This window comes from Chlorocebus sabaeus, chromosome 14, assembly GCF_047675955.1.
Source record: "Chlorocebus sabaeus isolate Y175 chromosome 14, mChlSab1.0.hap1, whole genome shotgun sequence".
Lineage (NCBI taxonomy): Eukaryota > Metazoa > Chordata > Mammalia > Primates > Cercopithecidae > Chlorocebus > Chlorocebus sabaeus.
The window spans coordinates 3,234,556-3,256,212 of NC_132917.1; the positions used below are offsets into that span (position 1 = coordinate 3,234,556).

General features: G+C 49.0%; 1 protein-coding gene and 1 pseudogene across 2 annotated transcripts in view; one reads left to right on the top strand and one right to left on the bottom strand.

Annotated features, from left to right (window-relative positions):
* Positions 1 to 21,657, bottom strand: part of EIPR1 (EARP complex and GARP complex interacting protein 1) — a 176,196-nt gene that overhangs the window by 78,720 nt on the left and 75,819 nt on the right. The gene's annotated exons all lie outside the window — the stretch shown is intronic.
* On the top strand, positions 929 to 1,824 carry LOC140713386 (uncharacterized; annotated as a pseudogene).

The window sequence follows — 21,657 nt, forward strand, 5'->3', positions numbered from 1 at the left end:
TATTGCAAAAAGAGAGTCACATGAATTTTTTGGTTTCCCAGTGCATGTAAAAGTTACACTGACACTATAATGCAGTCGAGTAAGTGTCCAAAAACATTATGTCTAAAAAACTATTGGGAATACCTTGATTTTAAAATACTTTATTACTAGAGAATACTAACAATCACCTGACCCTTCAGGGAGTTGTCATCTTTTTGCTGGTGGAGGGTTTTGCCTCAGTGTTGACGGCAGCTGACTGATCAGGTGGCAGCTACTGAAAGATGGAGTGGCAAGGGCAGTTTCTCAGACAAAAATGAAGTTTTCTGCATCTATTGACTCTTCCTTTCATGAAAGATTTCTCCAGCACGTGATGCTATTGGACAGCACTTTATGCACAGTAGAACTTCTTTCAAAATTGGAGTCAGTCCTTTCAAACCCTAACACTGCTTTATCAACCAGGCTTACGTAATATTCTAAATCCTATGTTATCGTTTCAACAGTGTTCACGGCGTATCCACCAGGAGTAGATTCCATCTCAAGAAACCACTTGCTTTGCTCATCCTTGAGAAGCAACTCCTCATCCATTTGAGATTGATGGTGAGATTGTAGCAATTCAGTCCCATCTTCAGGCTCCACTTCTAATTCTAGTTCTCTTGCTATTTCTACCACAACTGCAGTGACTTTCTCCATGGAAATCTTGAACCCCTCAAAGTCGTCCACAAGGGCCAGAGTCAACTTCCCCCATTAACTTCCTACTAATGTCAGTATTTTGACCACCTCCTGGGAATCACAAATGTTCTTAATGGCATCTAGAATGGTGAATCCTTTCTAGGTTTTCAATTTACTATGCCAAGACCCATCAGAGGAATCACTGTCAGTGGCAACAACAGCCTTAAGACATGTATTTCTTAAATAATAAGACTTGAAAGTTGAAATTACTCCTTGATCCATGGGCTGCAAAATGAATCCTGTGCTAGCAGGCATGAAAACAGCATTCGGCTCTTGGTACCACCCCTCAGAGCTCTTGGGTGACGAGGTGCATTGCCAATGGACAGTAATTTTCAAAAGAATCTGTCTCTGAGCAGTAGGTGTCAAGAGGGGGCTTAAAATATTCACTAAACCATGCTATGAACAGATGTGCTGTCATCCAGGCTTTGTTGTTCCATTTATAGAGAATAGGCAGAGTAGATGTAGCATCATTCTTGAGAGGCCTAGGTTTCTTCAGAACGGTAAATGAGCACTGGCTTCAACTTAAAAGTCAACAACTCCATTAGTCCCTAATGAGAGAGTCAGCCTGTCCATTAAAGCTTTGAAGCCAAGCTTTGACTTCTCTTTTGCTATGAAAGTCCTGCCTGGCTTATACTCTTCGAATATAAGGCATTTCATTGACACTGAATATCTGTTGTTTAGTGTTCTGACGTGTTCCTCCTTCATCAATGATCTTGACCTTCATCAAGATCTTAGGCAGATCTTCTGGAGAACTTGCTGCTCCACTTTGCACTCTTATGCTATGGAGATGCCTTCTTTCCTCCAACCTCAGGAACCAACCTCTGCTAGCTCCCAACTTTTCTTCTGCAGCTTTCTCACTCCTCTTAGCCTTCATGGAATAAAGAGAGTTGGGGTCTTGCTCTGGATTAGGCTTTGGCTTAAAAGAATGTTGTGATCATCTATCCAGACCACTGAAACTTTCTCCATTATCAGCAAAAAGGCTGTTTGGCTTTCTTATCATTTGTGTGTTCATTGGAGCAGCACTTTTAATTTCCTTCAAGAACTTTCCCTTTGCATTCACAACTTGGCCAATTGGTGTGCAAGGCCCAGATTTGGTCTACCTCAGCTTTTGGCTGAGGCTTGGCTTCCTCACTAAGCTTAATCATTTCCAGCTTTTGATTTAAAGTGAGAGATGTTCCTTTCATTGAACACTTAGAGGCCACTATAGGGTTATTAATTGGCCTGACTTCAGTGTCGTTGTTCTCAGGGTATAGAGAGGCCTGAGGAAAAGGAGAGACATGGGAAACTGCCGGTTGATGGAGCACTCAGAACACACACAGGTTCACTTCGCCATCTTACATGGGCACGGCTCGTGGAGCCCCCAATTACAATAGGAACATCAAAGACCACTGACCACAGAGCATCACAACAGATACAACAATGATGAAAAAAGGTGAAATATTCTGAGATTTACCAAAATGTGCCACGGAGTGGGACGTGCTGCTGAAAGTTGGCACGTGTAATTGAAAAAATGGGGCAATAGACTTGACGGATACAGGGTTGCCACAAACCTGCAGTTTGCAAAAGATACAATGTCTGAGAAGCACAATAAAGCCCAGCGCAATAAGATGAGGTGCGCCTGTATCTAGAGTGGTTTCCTGACCCTGACGGACAAAGTCTTCTAGAATCTACACCACTGGCGACATCATCCACGGACATGAGTAATTCAGAGAACACAGTTTAGACTGTGCTGCTTTTGAGATGTCAGAGCTATCTAGGCGAAAACAGCTACCAGGCAGTGTGATATTGTTATGGGAAGCCCAGGGAGGGAAGTAAAGGTTTAGGATTATTTTACCTTACAGTACCTTTATTCACCTCTTTCATGTATCAGTAGATTCTAGCAATACAGCTAATTCTGAAAAAAAAAAAAAAAAAAAACAAAACCATCATGGCTCTCTAAAATACTTGGATGTATTTTTAAAGGCATAGCTATGCTTTCAGGGAAGTGAAGAATATAACTGAGAGCAAACAGTAAAGCTGTTGTTGAAAACAAAATGATAAACCATGGTTACCCTTCAACCTTGGCCTCTGTTAGGAAACTAAAGGCCACACACAGAACAGGAAAGTAAGCTTTTGGTCCACAAAAGGTAAAGAGGGGATACTAGGACCTCTGCAAAAACCCAGGCTCCTTAAAACCCACATCCTCATAACAGGAATGAGCTAGAAAACATTATTCTCCAGCTGGCATGCATAGAAAAATGTAAAAAAACAAAAACAAAAACAAAAACAAAAAACACTTGTTTATCTCAGCTATGGCTGTTATAAAAAATAGAGTCTACGCTGAGAACCTGAAAACTGCATTGATCCTTACAAAAGTTTGAGTTTGAATTTACTGGTGTGGTCCACGAAATCTTAAGCCAAGAATCTAACTTAAAGAAGTCCTGGGTTTTGGACTTTTTCCAGAAACAAATGAGAATCGTCTCTGGAGGAACGCACCCACAGGCCAGCCCCTTGGAGGCCCCATGGACTTAGGGCAGCCTGATAGGAGCCTGTGACCCAGGACAAACCCATGAAGACAGTGGCCTGAAGGAGGGCAGGCCCAGAGAACAGAGCAAATTAGCATTCCAATGACTTCAGATACTAGAATCGCAATGTTCAAAGAAATAAAAGCCGGATTATGAGCAGGCAACAAAAGACTATCACAATTTACCAAGAATCTTCCTAAAAAAAGTAAATAAAGCGTCTAAAAGTAAAAATTATGACTGTTGAAATGAAAGTCTCGGTTGGCAGTTTAACAGATTGGAAATAACTGGTGAGAATTAATCGTTTGGAATAAAGACGTGAAGAAAGAACCCAGGACGCAGCAGAGACCGTGGCCTGGGGATGTGGGAGAAAGACTGGGAGGGTCCGCCGTACCCTTAAGTGGGGTGCACACGAAACACAGAAGACAGCCGGCACGGTATCAATAAACAAATTCTCAGACTCAGGAAGCACAACTATCTCCAAGAACCGTAATTAAAAATATATCCACTCCTGGACACACTGTAGCAAAACTGCAGAACACCAAAGACAAAGACAGAATGTTACGGGTTGCCAGTGCTGTCAACAGTTGGGCAGCTGACTTCCCAAGGGCAACAAAGGAATCCAGAGACAGCACACGACAACATGCGTCAGGCCAGAGCTGCTCCGTCGGCTACTCAAAAATAAAGGCATGTTAAGGTAAATTGAGCCATGAGACCCTACTTGGGGTATAAATAAAATAAAATATTTTTTAAACCATGAGAATTTACCTCCAAAAGCCTCACTAAGGAAACTTCTGAGGACATACTTGGAAAATAAAGAAAGTGATTCCAGAAGAAAGGTCTCAAATTCGAAGTTTAAAAAAAAAAATTTAAGAGCAATACATAGCAAAAATCTAGAAAACATCTAATTATGTGTGACACTAATGATAATAATAATATTTACTTTTGAGGTTAATAAAAATACCCAAAGGTAAAATTAAAATACTGGCCAACAAAATATCTAAGATAGAAGCAGGATAAAAATAGATTTAAAAGGTTTTCATATTGTTGGAATAGAGAAATACTGAATAATTAATTTCAGATTTCTGTTAAATATGAATAACAAGAATAACAACACGGTATGAGTAGAAAAAGAGCATATAACTTCTAAAATAATAGAGGAAGAGAAAGGGAGCAAAATCAAGATTTACAATCACTCAAGAGAACAAGAAATGACCAAAACCCCCCAAAACAGCATCAAGTGAGATGAAGGAAAGTAGCACCAAAGAAAAGTATAAAGAAAGATGACAAGAATTATTACAAGTAGATCAGTATTCACAATAACTATAATGGACCTCGGCTGGAGATTGTTAGACTGAATTTTTTAACAATCAGCAAACATTGTTTACAAGACATATCCCTAAAACTTAATGACACAGGAAGGCAAAGAACAGAAAATGTCACACCAAGCAACAAAAGAAAACTGATTTAGCCATGTTGATATTTGCCAAAATAGATCTGAGCAAAAGCAGCAAAAGTCACCACTTAATAATACAAAGGTTCAGAAAAACAAAAAAATTCTAAACTTATATGCCCTTAATAAAATTACACAAAAAACATACAAAACAAAAATTGACAGAACAAATAAAAATAGAGGAATCCAGCATCAGAGTGGGAGACTTTAAATCTTTCAATAACTGATAGAACCAGTTAGAAAAAATTTAAAATAGCAAGGTTAAAAAAGAATCAAACACAACACCATTTTTTTCTCAAACGCAACATAAAAATTAACCCATACAATAGACCATTGAAAATCTCAATATATTTCAAAGAATTACTCTTAAACAATCATATTTCTTTTTTAACTGACTTTCCCCTTTTATGGAAAAGAGACTCCACATCAATATCAGAATTTCTAAAAACCACCAAAAGAGAATGAAAGATTAGGAAAAAGTTGCATCTTCACAATAACACACCCTTGTGAGAAGCAGCAAACAATGGCTAAACGTGAAAAGGCAGAATTGAAGATGCGCAGAAATCCTACAGTGTAAACACTGCTAAGTTAAATGATCTAGCTGCCAAAGACTATACACTCAGGAAGATTATTACAGAGGTCACGGGAGAAAATTGCTACCGTGACAGCTAAGTAACTTGCCTCAGGTCCCACAAGTGCTAACGGCAGAGCAAAAATAGAACTCAAGGCTTCGGACTCAAAGTCGATTGTATTTTTCTACTCTATTGCATCCACTGTACTAATGACCTTAAGCAAATAAGTATTTTAAAAATTTACAAAACAGTAGGGTAGACAACGAAAGGACCCCATTAAAGTGAAGAAACCATTCAATTTCATAGGCATTGCTATGAAACACAGAAAGATTGTCGAGATAAGTGTACTCGATTTCTAGAAATTACCATTTAGGGCGAAAATCAATCTAAAGTGAATTGTTTGCTTCTTTGCTGTTGCAAATGCTATATCAAAAACTTTTAAAAATCACTCTTTGATGATTTATTGGTAACATAATTAGCTATTCTGATGCATAAATATTCATCTACTGACAGAGAAGGGATGACGTGGGAGCCTACGTTGAACAAATACTTTTATCCACAGTTCTGAAATTTCCTTTCTTGAAAAATACCGCTTTTATAATTTTTTCTTATAACATGTAAGACATAGACTATATCCAGTTTAGCTGCAGTCTTTCTGCAAGATTGCTCTTCTAACAGGGTCAGGAGTCCAGTCACCTTCTTCTTTCTTGCTGCACCCAGCACCCTTGGGCCTCCACACAAAGCTATGTGTCTTCCTGCTGGTTTGGGAGCAAACGGGCCACTTGGTCTCAGACTGTGGCCGGCTCACTGTCCACTACCTCCATGTCAACTGGTTTTGAAAAACTGTAAATATGGCTGCTCTTCCGCATCCCTAGAATTATGCTGGGATGCTCTGGAAAGGTTTCCTCTAGATCTGCAGATATAATTTATCAGCGGATGGCGTTTTCAGTGGATGTGCACTGAGTTCACAGTTTTCTCTAAGTTCTGGTTGTTTTAACAAGGAACACAACTCTAAGCATGAGTAATATTAAAAATAATAGCATCCATATGATTAGGTTAAAATGCAAACACCTACGATGATAGATTAATTTACTGAAATTTCTAAATTTACACTTTATATTTTGAGTAATACCTTAAACCACGAGAGGAGTCACCCGGGAGCAAACGTGTTTGTCAGTTACGGGTACTGTGTAATCCAATACTGTAATTAAATACGTAAAAGAAAGAGAAGGTACCAGGAAAACTAAGTTGAATGTGTTAGGAAGTCTCAGTAAAAACACATTATTAAAAACCCTGCCCATTTAGATGCAGGCAAAACAAAGTGCGACGCTGGGGGAGAAACCACAGAAATCTAGGAGCCTCTCCACTCACACGGCTCCACACGTGTCTTCTGTTCTCCATCCAGTGCATTGAAACTACAGCTGGAAATGTAGAGGACATTGCTGGGAATAATTTACATAAGAAGGGTGATTTACATGCGGGATACTCAGGTCTGCAGAAATGCCTTGACCCCATATCAAAGATGAACAGCTTCAAAACCTGACCAGGTGATGGGTGGAGACCATTCTGCCAACATTTACCTCGCCCTGGCTTTGTGGTCTTCACCTACGTGCTTCACAAATATGAACTCACTTATCCTGGTAACAGCCCAGGCCCCGGGGACTACTCCCCCAGGTGTTCACTGGGTTCCTTTTCTTGTTAATTAAGTGAGAACCACCTGAGTAGGCTGAGTAACGCCCACCTGCTACTCTGAGGAGCCCGGGGCACGAGTGGGGTCCCCGCTGGGCGCTGCCTGCAGTCGGCCGGCCGCACCACATCTCATCCCGCCCTCCTTTTACTTGCTGCGCAGTCTCAGCTTGGGGCCCTGACTGCTGTGAACGCTGCTGCCCCGTCTGTGCATCTCTCAGGCTGCGGTGAGGACAGAAGGGAGCTACATGAGAAGGCATGTTTCACGGTGGACTCCAGCCCTTGGGCGGCACTAAGCAGGCGGCACTTCCTCGGCCCATGCCTGTGTTCTCCAGCCATTCATGGAATGAGGGGGCACAAGCCAGTCAGGGCTGCACCAGCGCTCCCATTTCAGGGCCGCAACCCACCCTCTGCTCCTCTCACTAGGGAACTTCCCTCCCTAATCATCCCTGGGAACAGGAGGGTCTGCACCTGTGGTTGAACTTCACCTGGTCCCACCACTGTCCCCAGGCTCCCTCAGTCTGTCTGTGGGGACTCCAGGTACGAGGCACAGGCCCCAGAGACCCAGGGGAGTCTGAGTTGGAAACGAGAGGACGGGGAGATGCAGGTACCTGGCAGAGGCCACCTGCATGCCCGCATCCTGCCCCATCGGCTGCTGCCATCCACACCACACACAGGCTGCGGCTGGTGCCACTGCCCACATGCCCTGCCCTTGGACCACGGGCCCCGTGTTGCCTCCTCCAAGCTACCACTTCTCTGCAGGAACCAGGGGAACCTGCCTTTCACCTGCGGCCTGCCAGCTCCCTGACAGAATGCCCTCCCTCCGTGCAGAGCTGCTCTGCCCGGGGCACCATCTCTCCCTAATCCAAGCCCCGTCCTCCCCAGTCCCTACGGCATCCTGGCAGGAGGTTGGGAAGCAGCCAGGCTCAGCTCGCCCTCATCATTCCTGACGACTTCCAACCCCTGAGGTCGGCCTGGCCTGGCCTGCACTACTGGAGGCTCCACTTGTGGCCATTTCTGTAAGGGGAGGGGTCTTCCCCTCCAGCTGAGTCTGCTTCAGGGCCCCAGATCACCAGTGAGGTCGGCCCACCTCCAAACCCAACTGCATACAGGATTCAGGCAGGCCTGGAAGATGAAGCAGACGGAAGGCCATGTCTGCCCAGCACCCCCATAAGCCCCACAATGGCTGCCCCTGTGCAGGGAGGAGTCACGGGGGGCACCACCCCACCTCCCACCAGCCCATCAGCCTCACCTCCAGCCAAGAGAAGCAGTCTGGCAGACAGCAGAAAGCTTGGTTGATACGTGAGTTCACCTGTGCTCTGAGTACATCAAGTCGTTTTTTATACCTACAGAAGGAAACAGTGACGTCTGCTCGACATCAAACTACTTTCCGGACAGTGACTCGCTACCCATGTTCTCACTAAAACAGGAAAGTGTGGATTTGCCAGCATTTGCTAAAGGAAAGGTCGCACGTAGCACCTTAGGAGGTAGTTTTTAGAAATCAGCATTATACACCTGGCAACCGATCATGTCAGAAATTAATTAACACCCCTCACTCCAAAAAATCTTCATCCCTTCATTCTTTGGAAATCTGATGATTTTCTGACTGATGTATTTAGGTTTCCAATATTTTTTTCCCAGACTGAAATATCAAAAATGCTCTCTTATAAAAATATTCAATCAATTTATCTGTAAAATGTATTTGTCAGTAAATACTGGGAAGAGGTGGGAAGAGTCTGTCACCTTGAGCCCAACGAGGGAGCGTGGGATACAGGCATGCAGGGCCAAATGGACATCACACCAGGCAAGGTCGCAGTCCCCGCTTGTGGCCTGCCGGCTGGGATCCTGAGCAAGGTGTTGCTTACAGTCCCTAAGTCTCAGTCTCCCTAACTGCAAAATGTAGACAGGTATCAATGCTTCTCTTCCGGGGATTTTTAAAATATTAAATGAGGTGGAAATTAATGCACATATCACACAGCCCAGGAGATAAGGTAGACACTCAACAGAAGCGAGTTTAAAGAAGGTGTGGAATGGTGAACGTCCAGGCACAAGGGTCGGGACAGCGGCCTGCTCATCTGTGCAACGGCAGGAGGCTGCTCTGCTGACCCGATGCACAGAGGTGAACCAGCACCGGGATGCGACGTTATACACAACCTGGAGAGTTTAGGTGCGTTCCGTCACACACCATACGACTCACTGCAATCAAACACCTCTCACTTATATCCATGTCTTGGGCTAAAAAGAAGCCACAGGACCTCATCCTCTTACTAGTCACCATAGCACAGCCTGGAGTCTATCAGCTGCAGTTTCGCAAGTAGCTTTTTGTAAGGGCAGAGAAAAGAAAAATAAATGTTACTGTTTATCTTTCTACTTTTATGTATTTGTATGATTTCTATGGAGCCCATTCTGGTTCACCATTTTCTTGTAATCACCTTAGAAGAGGAAAGGGATGCGTTGTGGTTTATGCCTTTCTGATTCTTTAACTGAGGGAAAAGGGGAGATGCAGCAGTAATTCCAAAACATTCTTCCTTCCACACCGACTGCTCTGCGTAGCCCCTTTAAACCTGAGTCCGGAGCCTCACAGGTTGCAAAGCACCTTGGTGGTTACCCACAGTTACAGACAAGTCAACAAAACCTCAAGGAGGCTCCACGCTCCCTCACAAACACAGAGGAACTCGGACCCGGTCTCCCAATTCCTCGCCCGGCCTCGTTCCCATCCTCCAGGTGCCTCGAGGCAGCATCTCAGGCTTCACACATGAGCCACACCCTGGCATGAAGAACAGGGTGGGCTGCAGGTGAGTGGCCCTGGGCAGACTGGCCCTGCCTCCCTGCTTGTCTCCCCCAACTTGAATCTAACCTGTCCAGGGGAAAGAGGGGCTCTGGCCAACCTGTTCACAACCCTGACCACGCCTGCAGACGGGAAGGGCTCAAGGCTGCGAGCAAATGAGGTTGCCTTGTCTAAGTCAGCTGCCAGTATCCGTTCTGAGTTTAACATCAGCAGACTGTTTTGTTCAGGGGAAACTCTTTCCTTCACTTCCATGACAGGTCACTGGTATGGCTTCCACGATGTGGCTCCTAGAGGTGGTGGCACCCAGGGGGACATGGCCAGTGCCACACTGAAAGCTGTGCCTTCCAGGGCACTCAAGGAGAGGCAGCTCCTCTCAGACCCAGGACATGAGAAGCTGCCCGCCAGGTTGGAGGTCTGAGCACGAGGAGCCAGTGCCACCCGCGCCGCCTCCTGTGGTCATTTCCAGGTGCCGCCTGTGCGGCTGCCGCTGCTGAACACTCTTCTTCCCCTTTATCTCCCTCCTTCTGGTGTCTCATCCTCTGTCCCGGCCTCCAGCTTGGGGTGCTGTCTCTACGTGGTCCTCCGGGCGAACCCAAGCACCACACCCACCCCCATCCCACATAAAGCCATGTTCCCTGGGCACAGCACCCTGTCCTTGCTTTCATGGCTGGAATGTATGCCACGCTCCCTCGTCTTTTGTACTCGAGGTCTGGCTCCCACTGTTGAGTGAATACAAACATCCGCTCAACAACTTGAAAATCAGGGAAGTCAGATTTCTCTTCTGGGCCCAAAAGTGCCCTCTGGTTGAGGTGGCCGGGACCTGCCCTGCTTCTCGGCATCCCTCCAGGAAGGCTGGAGATTTGTTTATAGAAATCCAGCGAGAGTGCACGTTTCCCGAGAACGTAGGGCAAGTTAGCGAGCACTTCTCAAAAGACGGAAGTCTTCACTATGAAAGGTAAACAGATCCAGGGGTTAGGCGCCTGGGAATACTGACATCTGTTTCATGAAAAGGTAAAGCAAAGCAAAATGATGGAAAAAGGCACAGAGAAGAGAGCGATTGGAGTGGTGAGAGGAAAAAATTGAGGGAAAATCTGGAAATGTAGTCAGCGGCTCCAGAAAGTCCCTATTATCACACGACACTCATGAGCAACACCCACGTACACAGGAACACAGGCCTGGAAGGGCTCAGTAGGTCCTAACCAGCTCCCTTCAGACGGTCAAGGCGAAAACAGCATTGACATTAATTACATTACAACGGGGAATGCTGAATATTCTTATTTTTACTTGTCCAACCATCCCAAATTAAAATTTTATGTTGAAACTTGATTCTGAAATACATTATTTGAATTTTCCATATCTTTTCAAATGTAACTGTGTTTATTTCAAATTCCTATAGATAGATCAGAGAGGAAAAACAGAAACAAAAAATAGTTTTTTAAAAAATGAGAGATTAAAACCAAAGTTTCTGCAGGATGGTAGAGACCCTTTTTTTTTTTCTTTTTTTTTTTTCTTTTTTTGAGATGGAGTCTCTCTCTGTTGCCCGGGCTGGAGTGCAGTGGCGCGATCTCGGCTCACTGCAAGCTCCACCTCCCGGGTTCACGCCATTCTCCTGCCTCAGCCTCCTGAGTAGCTGGGACTATAGGCGCCCGCCACCACGCCTGGCTAATTTTTTGGTATTTTTTTAGTAGAGACGGGTTTCACTGTGTTGGCCAGGATGGTCTCGATCTCCTGACCTCGTGACCTGCCTGCCTCGGCTGGCAGTGCTGGGATTACAGGCGTGAGCCACCATGCCGGGCTGGTAGTGACCCTTTTTAAGCACTGGAGGGGCTCACATGAATGGAACTGAGTGTTAGGTGGAAATACCAAGTTCAAATGCCAGGATGCTTTAAAAGGGACACTGGGTATGTGGAAATGAGAAATTTATATTCAATGCTACAAAAAAGTTCATTGATGAGAGCCAGTTGGTGCAGCCATCACGTGAAGGGGGAATCCCTGCAAAGATCAAATAAATAAGTTTATGAAAATTCTAGGACAAACCAGCCAACAGGAGAGCCAAGTCAGCTCCCCGCTGGGTTCATGTCGGCAGCCATCAGCAGCCCGGGGCCTCCATCTGGTGGGGGCACTGCCCCTCCGTGTAGCTTGCACAGAGGCCTGAAGACGGACAGCTCTGTGGACATGGCTAGCAGCTGCCCTGGACGGAACATGCTTTTACCCTCAGACCAAGTGATGAAATCTCTTTCCAGCCTTCTGTGTGGAACAAACAAAAAACACAGCCCCACAGGCTTCAGTGAGCCCGGCGCTTCCTTTCCTGCGCTCCCTCTTCACTCCCTCCCACCTGGTGCATACTAAACATACCCAGATTACGGTCTCTGTCTAGTTAGTCTCCCGTTCATTCCCTCGTGTTTAACCTTGAAACCCAACTGCCAACGTGCCGACATCGGTGCCTACAGACGGCAGTACGGGCTGCTGCGCTGGCTCCTGGCAGGGTGTGTGCTTTGATGGGCTCTGGGGGCAGAGCCAGCTGGCGGCGGCGACTCCGTTGCCCAGGGAACAGCCACTGAAGTGTGCGCTCCCGAGTCTGCACCAGGCCGGTGCCTGTCGCCGTGCTGGCTGAACCTCGGCGCTGCAGGGGCTGTGCCCGGCGGGTGCCCATTAGTGCTCTCCGTGCTCCAGGAACAAGGAGCAGGTCCAGAGGCCCCGCTCTTCCCACTGACAAACGGGCTTGCCTTGCTGCCTTATTAATGACTATGCCACTCTCACCACCCAAACAAAATGCACAGAGTAGGAGGAAAGAATTAGCTTCGAGGAGGTGCTCTCACTATTTTTAGACAATGCCTGTCAGCTACAGAGCAGTGGAGTAGCCCTGCATACCTAGGGGTGATCTGTCCTTTTACGGAACGCAAACTCGGCTTTGTTTCACTTATTTATTCCACTTCCAATGCCCCCCAACCCAATTTAGTCTTCCCCATTTTTGCAGTCCTCATTTGGAGAAGAAATATCCCAGTCCTTGCCACTTTGAGGAATCAGGGGAAGGCCAGATGCCCCACCCTCGGCTCCCACTGCCATCACAGTGATGAGGCTCTCCTGGGGCAGGGGCATCCTGAGAGGGTCCATGCAGCAGATGTGCCTCTCAGCACCACCACGCCAGGCTGGCCTCCTTCCCTACACCAGCAGCACAGCGCATGGGTCCGAGCAGCCAAGTGACACTGTGCCAACAAACATGGAGGCACCCAAGGGGCTCTGAACAACCAGGCCCAGCTCCCGCCCCGGCCACCCCTCCTGGCAGGTGGCCAGGCCATTCCTATCTCCTCACTCTGCAGCCCATGCGGAGAGGGAAGCTGCTGCCTCAGCATTGCCTGCAATGGCACAAGAGGACTCAGGAGCTCACACCCAGAAGTGATGTGCCACGTTCCCGGCACACTGGCCAAAACTCGCCATGCCTTCCCCCAGCTGCAAAGGGCGCCCAGAAGGGCAGAAGGGCCAGATACCAGTGAGCACCACTAATTAAAGAGGGAGAGAAAAGACAAGGGAAATCTGCTGAGCACAGAGGCTCACACCTGTAATCCCAGCACTCTGGGAGGCCAAAGGAAGGAGGATCATTTGAGGTCAGGAGTTCGAGGCCAGCCTGGCCAACATGGTGAAATCCCGTCTCTACTAAAATACAAAAATTAGCCAGGCATGGTGGCGGCTGCCTGTAAATCCCAGCTACTCAGAGGAGGCTGAGGCAGGAGAATCGCTCAAACTCAGAAGGCAGAGGTTGCAGTAAGCCAAGATTGTGCCATTGCACTCCAGCCTGGGCGACAGAGCGAGACTACATCTCAAAAAAAGAAAAAGAAGAAGAAAGAAAGAAAAAGGAAAAGGGAAAACCACCTGAGGATATACAAGGGAGCGCTGCAGAGGTTGTCTCCCCAAGACACAGGCCAGGAAGCAGACAGTGCACAAATGGGAGAGCCCACAGGCACAGAAGGCTGAGCCACGGCTGCACATAAGCCAGGCAGCATGGAGACAGGGCCGGAGTGCGGGTCCTGAGCTGTGTGCAGACCACGGACCGTGGTGCGGAAAGGGAAACAGAACCAAAATGTACTCAATTTCTATTACGTGCCAGCACTTTGCGTTCTTCAGCCAACCTAATCTCACTCCACGAAGCAGCTGTTATTTCCATTCTGTTGATGAGAAACGTCGGGGGCAAAGAGCAGTTCACTTCTCAGGACACAGCAACTCCAATGGAGTCAGGATTCCAACTCAGGTCTGCCCAACTCCCAATCCATTTCCCCGTGTCATTATCCTGCCTTTCCGCTTGTGGCAGGAAGGAGCGCATAGTTGGGAAAGGGGGGCCCGCCAGCAGCAGAGTCAGAGGAAGAGAAGGTGGCTGTGGGAGGAGAGAGTGCAGACGGCCTGGGGTAGGTCCCGGTGAGGTCGCCCCTAGAAGGGAAAGCGGGCGTCGGAACCACATGACCCAGCAATTCTCCCCCAGAAAGAACAGATGCGTAGGTATGGATTTTCAATAGTGTTATACAAGGGCAATATATTGAAAGCCAGTGGCCACCAACGGAGAATTGGTTAAATACACAGGGACACGTCAAATCACCACGGAAAATGTCCTCGTGAAAGACGGCTTCACGCTCCATCTCGGGGCAGGCCGGACAGTCCCCCGAGGTCAGCGAACCCGCGGCCCTCACTGCCTCTGTCTCCACACAAACCAGAGACCCCCAGTCCAGGAGGAAGAACCTGGGACAGGGCAGGGGAGAAGCAGGCTCCGAGCACACCCTGGAGCAAACCTCAAAGTCAGGGCTGGGGTCAGAATGGGGGCCAGGAAACAGAGTCAGCGCCCTCCCACCCCGCCCACCCCCATCCCCAGGCCCCAGCTGTGGTGAACAGGAGCAGCAGCACCCACTGCCTGCCCAGCTGCAGCGAGCGAGCGCCGGCCACGGCCCCACAGCCTCTGCTTCTATTAAGGCTCAGGGTCAATTAAATACCAAGTGTTGGGGACTGAGCACTTCTAGCTTCAAAACAAGAGTTTGCTTGTTTTCTTTCTTGCTTGCTCCGTAAGAATTAAAGTGTTGGAGTCCAAAGAAAGCTCTGCCGACCACAAGGAGGCAAAGCTTGAGAGGCGTTGGCGGAGCCTCAGCTTCCTACGCTGCACAAGAGTTACTAACACACAGAGCAGAAGTCATTGACTGTCTCCGGGACCCTCGCATGGAGCAGAAGCCACCGACTGTCTCCGGGACCCTCACCTTGGAAGCAGTGCCCTGCCCTGAGGACACGGGGCAGCTGCCTGTAGGTGATCCAGCTGTGGCTCCATCTTCCTAGCCGAGAGCCAACGCCAGTTGCAGCAACTGGGAGTGAACAAACCTTCCCAGGACTCCAGCTTTTTCCAGCTAAGCCCCCGGGCACATGGAGCAGACACAAGCCACACCTGCTATCCCTGCCTGAATCCCGACCCTCAGAACTCACGAGCAGCACAAAAGGTTGTTTTTATGCTAATAAAAACAAATAGGTTGGCCTCATTTACAAACCCAGGGTGATTCAACAACTGCTGTCACTGTGTCTGCCTGTGCATGATGCATGCACACGCCGTTCCTGTGTAAAATGTGCTGCCATGACATGGCCTCCATTCATCTCCAGGTGTCAAGTGCCAGATTCCAGGAAGCCCCAGGAGTGGGCCCAGAAGGAGCAGTGCCAAGGACCCCCACGGGTAGGGACCATTCTACCAGGCATGTCCTGGGGACATGGGAAGACTGAGGTGTGAGGGACACTTGGTGTCCGTGACAGGGAAAGGCTGAGGCATCAGGCTCGGCTGTGTCTACCTTGGTGACTCTGGAAGCATTTTCAGAAGCACATGTCATATGTCATAGGCAGTGTGCTCCGGGGAAGCAGCGGATCTCACAGTCCAGAGTGCCCCACAGAGCACCTGAGACAGTGGCTGGCAGAGCACAGGCACCAATGCCCCGGAGGAACAAGCCAGCCCCTGCATCCCCACGTGCTGAGTCCATCCTCCAGCAGCTCCAAGAGGCGGAGCTATCAGTTTCACATATAGACAAGGAAACCAAGGCTCGGAGAGTTGAAGCCACCATCCAAGAACACACCAGAGTGCCGGCTGGCAGAGGGGACAGTGGGGAGCAGATCATACCTAGACCCAGCTGCAGCACCAAGCTCGTTCACCACACTCTAGAAAAGTCATTCACCATGCTCCAGAAATCTCGTTCACCATGCTCTAGAAAAGTCGTTCACCAGGCTCTAGAAAGCTCATTCACCACGCTCTAGAAAGCTCGTTCACCACGCTCCAGAAAGTTCGTTCACCACGCTCTAGAAAGTTTTTTCACCATGCTCCAGAAAGGTTGTTCACGATGCTCCAGAAAGCTCATTCACTATGCTCTAGAAAGCTCACTCGCCATGCTCCAGAAAGCTCATTCACCACGCTCTAGCCCCTATGGACCTGGGCTGTGGAGGGGCCGAGGTCATGTGCAGAGGGTACTGAGTAAGGAGTAGGCTGCTTGCACCAAGGGGTAAGTGCCATGAGAGCTCTTCGTGGCCCCTCACACAGTTCCCTCTCCTCCCTGCAGCCCAAGTCTGCTGTAGGTAAGGTTGTCACGGGGTACATCCTGACGGAGTGGCGTTGCGGCGGGTGGGAGCAGCGGGTGGGGCAGGGTCACAGTCTCCCGCCGCCACCTGGGACCTCGGCACATGCTTGTCCTGCCGCCCTTCAGATGCTGTTCTGGAAGCAGGTGTGCTTTTTCCAACCCCTGCCCCTCTGCTAGCCTGGAGGTCTTCCAAAACGCAGGCCACCGTTGTACCTCAAGACGAGAAAGAAATCCAAACACTGAACCCAAAGCAAGTTTTGGGACTCTAGCGGTTTAGGACATAGTCATTGAAACTATCCAAGTTCTTCAAAAGTGACCACAGGGCGAACAAGGAGGTGACGTGAAATACCACGTTACAGCTGAACATGAGTGTCCTGTGGCTGGGGCTGCTGGGGTGTCCAGAAAGTTCTTTTGCTTCTCTGACCGGTGGCAGAGTGAACGACAGTTATTAATGATGTAGGAACCCAAGCCAGGAAGAAAAGCACTGCTGGGGACAAAACCAGGGAGTCACCGTGGCCCTTACAGGGTAGATGTGGCTGAAATCTGTTGCTAGGCAACAGCCCTTCCCGTTCCTCGGGTGTCCACCTCTGGACTTCGCCAAACATGAGGATCCCGAGACAAGCCTGACCTTCCACCAAGCCCAGGAAACACTGCTCAGCAGGCCCCATCAGACATGGCAGCATCAGATGGCGCACAGCCTGGGACAGAGGACAGACGCGTGCACGCAGTGGCCATGACACAGGGGAATGGGGATGAAACCAGATTCTGGTACACCAGCCATTCCTGTATGGGAGGGCAGGAGGGCCGGGTGGTGGCCTTGGCAACGCCCACAGGTCCCAGCAGCCCTGGTCCCCCAGGCAGCCACAGGCCCCCAGTGGAGCCCCACCCTGCACACAGCCTCCAAGTGCCTGCACGGCCGTATCTCCCGCAATTAAAATGCAGGCTTTCAAATCCATGGCGCACACGCACTGCTCAGCTTTCTGGAGTTTTAATTGCCCATTTGCTTTCTTCCTGGCAACAGAACTGCTCTATTAATATCTCCCCACCGGTTTCAGGGGAGAGGGGAGACAAGGGAGGATTCGTTTCCATATTAATTGGCAAACCTCTTTGCCGCCTGCTTCCTGGACCTCTCAGGGCTCGCTCTTCCTGTCTCTTTCTTCTCAATCATTTCGCTGTCACTCTCTTCTCTCTGGGTGATCCTCTAAATTGTGGTTTTAAAACAAAGAATGCCGAGCTCAGGGTTTTCTTTCTCTCTGTCCAGAGGATGGTGCCTGTGACCCAGGGACCCAGAGTATGCTGTCGGATCTTGAATGCCTCCAAAAATGACAGAAGGAACAGTCTCGTCCTCTGTGGGAGAAGGGCAATGGCAGACCCAAAACCGAACTGAGGCACCATGGGACCCTGGGAGCCGTGCCCTGCTCCCCACTCTACACCAGCCTCCCGGGCTTCCGCTTCTGTGCTGGCTCCCTCAGTCTCCCTCCCAGCTTGTAAACGAGGCATGCCCAGACCCATCCGTGATCCTGTCTCCCTATGTACACTAAGTCTAAAATCAGCCCTAGGGCTTTGAATCCCATAGAGTGTGCTAACAGCACCCAATTCACATCTCCCACGCTCACCTCCCCGACACAGGCTCCCAGAGACACCAGCTTCAGCAGACGCGTAGACGCGTGATATGCAATTAACACTTAGTGTCCAAACCTGAATGCCAGCGGCTCCCCGGCCTCATCCTTCCCGGGGCTTCCCATCTCAACGGGCAGCATCAGCACTACACACTTGCTCAGGACACAAGATACTGGCCCCACCTTGATCCGTGCCTCTCATCATGATCACTGTGTCCTTTGTCATGGCCTCCAGGGTGAGTGACCCAGTTCCAGCTGCCACGGTCGCTCACAGGACCACACAATGCCCTCTGATGGGTCCTGCCATGGCTCCTGGCTAAGACCCGCTGGCATCTCCTTCCCAGTCACTTGTTTCTCCTTTATCCCATTGCACAAGTTACACATTTTCTTTTGTACTTAGCATTGTCTGTCCCCCATCAAGCCTCCAGGTTACAAGGGCAAGGTGTGTAGCTGGTGGATGCTACAGGCCCAGTGTACAGGGCAGTGCCTGGCACAAGAGAGTGGCTCGTCTCACTCAACCGGATGCAGCCCCCAGGCCTAGAATGCTGCCTGGAGCAGAAGAAGATGCACAATGAAGGGTGGTGGATGCATAATTACCATATGTTATATGAAGTACACAAAAGATTATGAGACGCATAACACCTTTTAAATGCTAAAGAACACAAAAGGAAGAGTCCTTTTTCAAGATGGTATTTTACCACTAAAATGTGACAGCGGGTTGGATGAGGAAGGGTTGGAATTGGGAGAGTCAAAGGTTCCCAGGAACCTAAGCCATAATCAAGAGAAAAATTTCCCTGAAGAAGTGGTGGCAGCAACCCGCTGTAGCTTGTACCTATTTACGGATTTTTCCTTAAAAAACACAGGCTCAGTCTTTGTAACGATCTTGCCACTTGGCCATCCGTAGAATTCATCCGGCCATGAATTTAGGGGACGCCATGGCTCTCCAAGGAGGAGGGTGCTGGGGGCAGGTGGCGGGGGTGTGGCAGTGAGGGACCACATTCTCCTCACTGCACAGGCAGCCGCGCCTGACCACTTCAGTGGGGCTGAGCACACTCGCTGTGACAGGAGAGGTCCTACGACATGGACCGTCGGTCATCTGGGTCTTTCGCGAATCAACCAGCACTAACTGCCATCATATTGCACATGTCAGCACACACAGACAGTGCTTCTGTCGCGGCCTGAGCAACGCGAGAGGAACACAGAAAATCTGCTTTATCTCCTGGTGCTCCAGGCCAGGACTGAGAGAAAGAGGCCCGAGTGGGATGGACTCGTCACATTCTACGGGCCGGCCCTCAGTTTTCTGATGAGGAAGTAAACTGGGTCTAATCTGGCTTCTGCCCAAGTCCCTAAGAGATTCCCCCACCGCTGGCATCGATGAGGATACCCCGAGGAACATGTCTCAGGCACGAGGCTGGATGTCAGCCCCACGGCAGCAGCGATGCCCGGGGGTCAGGGCAAGAACACCCAGAATGAAGCTACAGATACACCCAGTATCACAACACACACAACTGGAGGTCAAGAGTTCAATTCTGTTGTAATCAGGACATACATCAGTGCAAAGTGGGCTATCATCCTATACGAAGAGTACACAGTTCTGCCGTGTACCCGAATCCACAGAGTGGGCTGCACACACAGTTCCGCCGTGTACCCGAATCCATGTATCAGGCTGCACACACAGTTCTGCCGTGTACCCGAATCCACAGAGTGGGCTGCACACACAGTTCCGCCGTGTACCCGAATCCATGTATCAGGCTGCACACACAGTTCTGCCGTGTACCCGAAACCACATAACGGGCTGCACACACAGTTCTGCCATGTACCTGAATCCACGGTAGCGGGCTGCACACACGGTCCTGCCGTGTACCCGAATCCATGTTTTAGACCATGCTGGGTGCTGAACACTTGGAACTCAAAACTACCTGCTTTCAAAAGGAGTCTAAGAGAGATGGCTAGTTGTTAAATGCATTATGATATAGATCAAAATTATATCAAAAAAGTAATAAATTAAAAGATAGCTTCATCTAAATACAAAGCACACCTCCTAAAAAAAAGTGGTTTTAAATTCAATCTGCATCCATTTGTCTTGAGTAGGGAACACATTCAAGTCGCCTGTGGGGCGATGCCCTGAGGAAGTGTGGCTAAGAAACTCACCCAGGCGCTTTCCATACTTTCTCTCATTTAATCTGTATAATGGACGTGGAAGTTATTACCTTTTTATATCACTGTATTGTTACCACTTTCTAAAGAGCAAACCAAAGTTCTCAAATATCAACCTTACTGCCGTTTTCCTGATTTTCTTGGAGAAACACAATGCTACATAAAGGTAAGTTGGTCACCTTCGCATGACCACGGCAATGTCACAGCAAATGGCACAGCTGGATGCTGTCGGCTAAAAGCCTGTCTGTGTCCTGGTCCTGTGGCCATCAGGGGCCCCGCTGGGCCATCCACTCCAGGGGCACCATGCACACGTGCTCGCCACAGGGCCACATGGCAGCCTCTGTCTGCTGACCTTCCTGCCACACACGTTGTGCTCTGTGAGGAAGGCTGAAGAGTTTCCCATTCTGGCTGCATGCTAACATCACTCGGGAATGAACCTGCTAACATCTGGGGCCCTGTTGGGAAATATTCTGGGTCAAGGTGAGGCCTGCAGCACTGGAACTTTCCCTAAGTCCTCAGGTGACTCTGATGCGCAGCCAGACTGGGACCCAGTCCATGAAGTGGCTGACCAGTCATTTATGTTAATGGTTTGTCATCTTCAAGGGCCTTTCACAGAATACTTGTCCAATAAAGACCATGAGGCTTACAGGCCCCAGATGCTTCCCCCATGCTCACCACGCTGTTGGGGGGGACAGCCCCCCATAGCTCACAGACAGCCGGCTTTGTGCACCTCATGACAGGTCCAGATACTTCCCCCATGCCCACCACGCTGTGGGGGGGACAGCCCCCTGTAGCTCACAGTCGGCCGGCTCTGTGCACCTCACGAGTACCTCTCCTTAATCCCCAGAGCGATCTCCAGATAGGTGCTGCTGTCCCTCTTTCACAAGGAATGAGTCTAAGTCTAAGAGACCTCCCCAGAAGCCATACAGCCTCCATGCCAGAGCTGGGACTCAAATCCAGGTATGTCTGATGCTGATGTCTGCGCTGCCTGAGGCACGCAGCCTCGTGTGATGAACAGGTAACCACCACCAAAAAGCTCTCATCTACATTACGGCAACTTCTGCCAAAATGATGCCAGTAGTATGTGGAAGATTAAAATAATGTCAATTTCTTTATAATGAATTCGACTGTTACTGAAAATAATGAGATATGAGGCAGAGAGCAAAAATGTTTTGCAAAAAAAAAAAAAACTAAAACTAAATATAAACTTTAGTGGCTAGGTCTAAAAAAAACTGTCATTTGCAGAAAACGAGAAAGGGAGAGAAAGAGTGTTCCTTTTCCACATTAAACGAAATAAGCCCTGCTACCCCGGCCCCACGGAGCCTTTCCGTGCAGACACCGGCCCGGGCCTGAGCTCTTCTGCACCCACGTGGGTCCTCCCAAGTTCTCTGCCAGCCCAAGTCTTCCTCTGTTTCCTCTCATTCCATCACAGAACAATCTCGACTATCACCCCACAATCGACAGCCTGGTGGTACGGCTTGCGCGGTGACTTGAGCTTAACTCAGCAACATTCTAGCACAGATCAGAGCCTCCCCTCGAGCCAGCCTGCAGCACACTAACCAGGTTCCCAGGACCTGCTAGCAGGCTTGGGA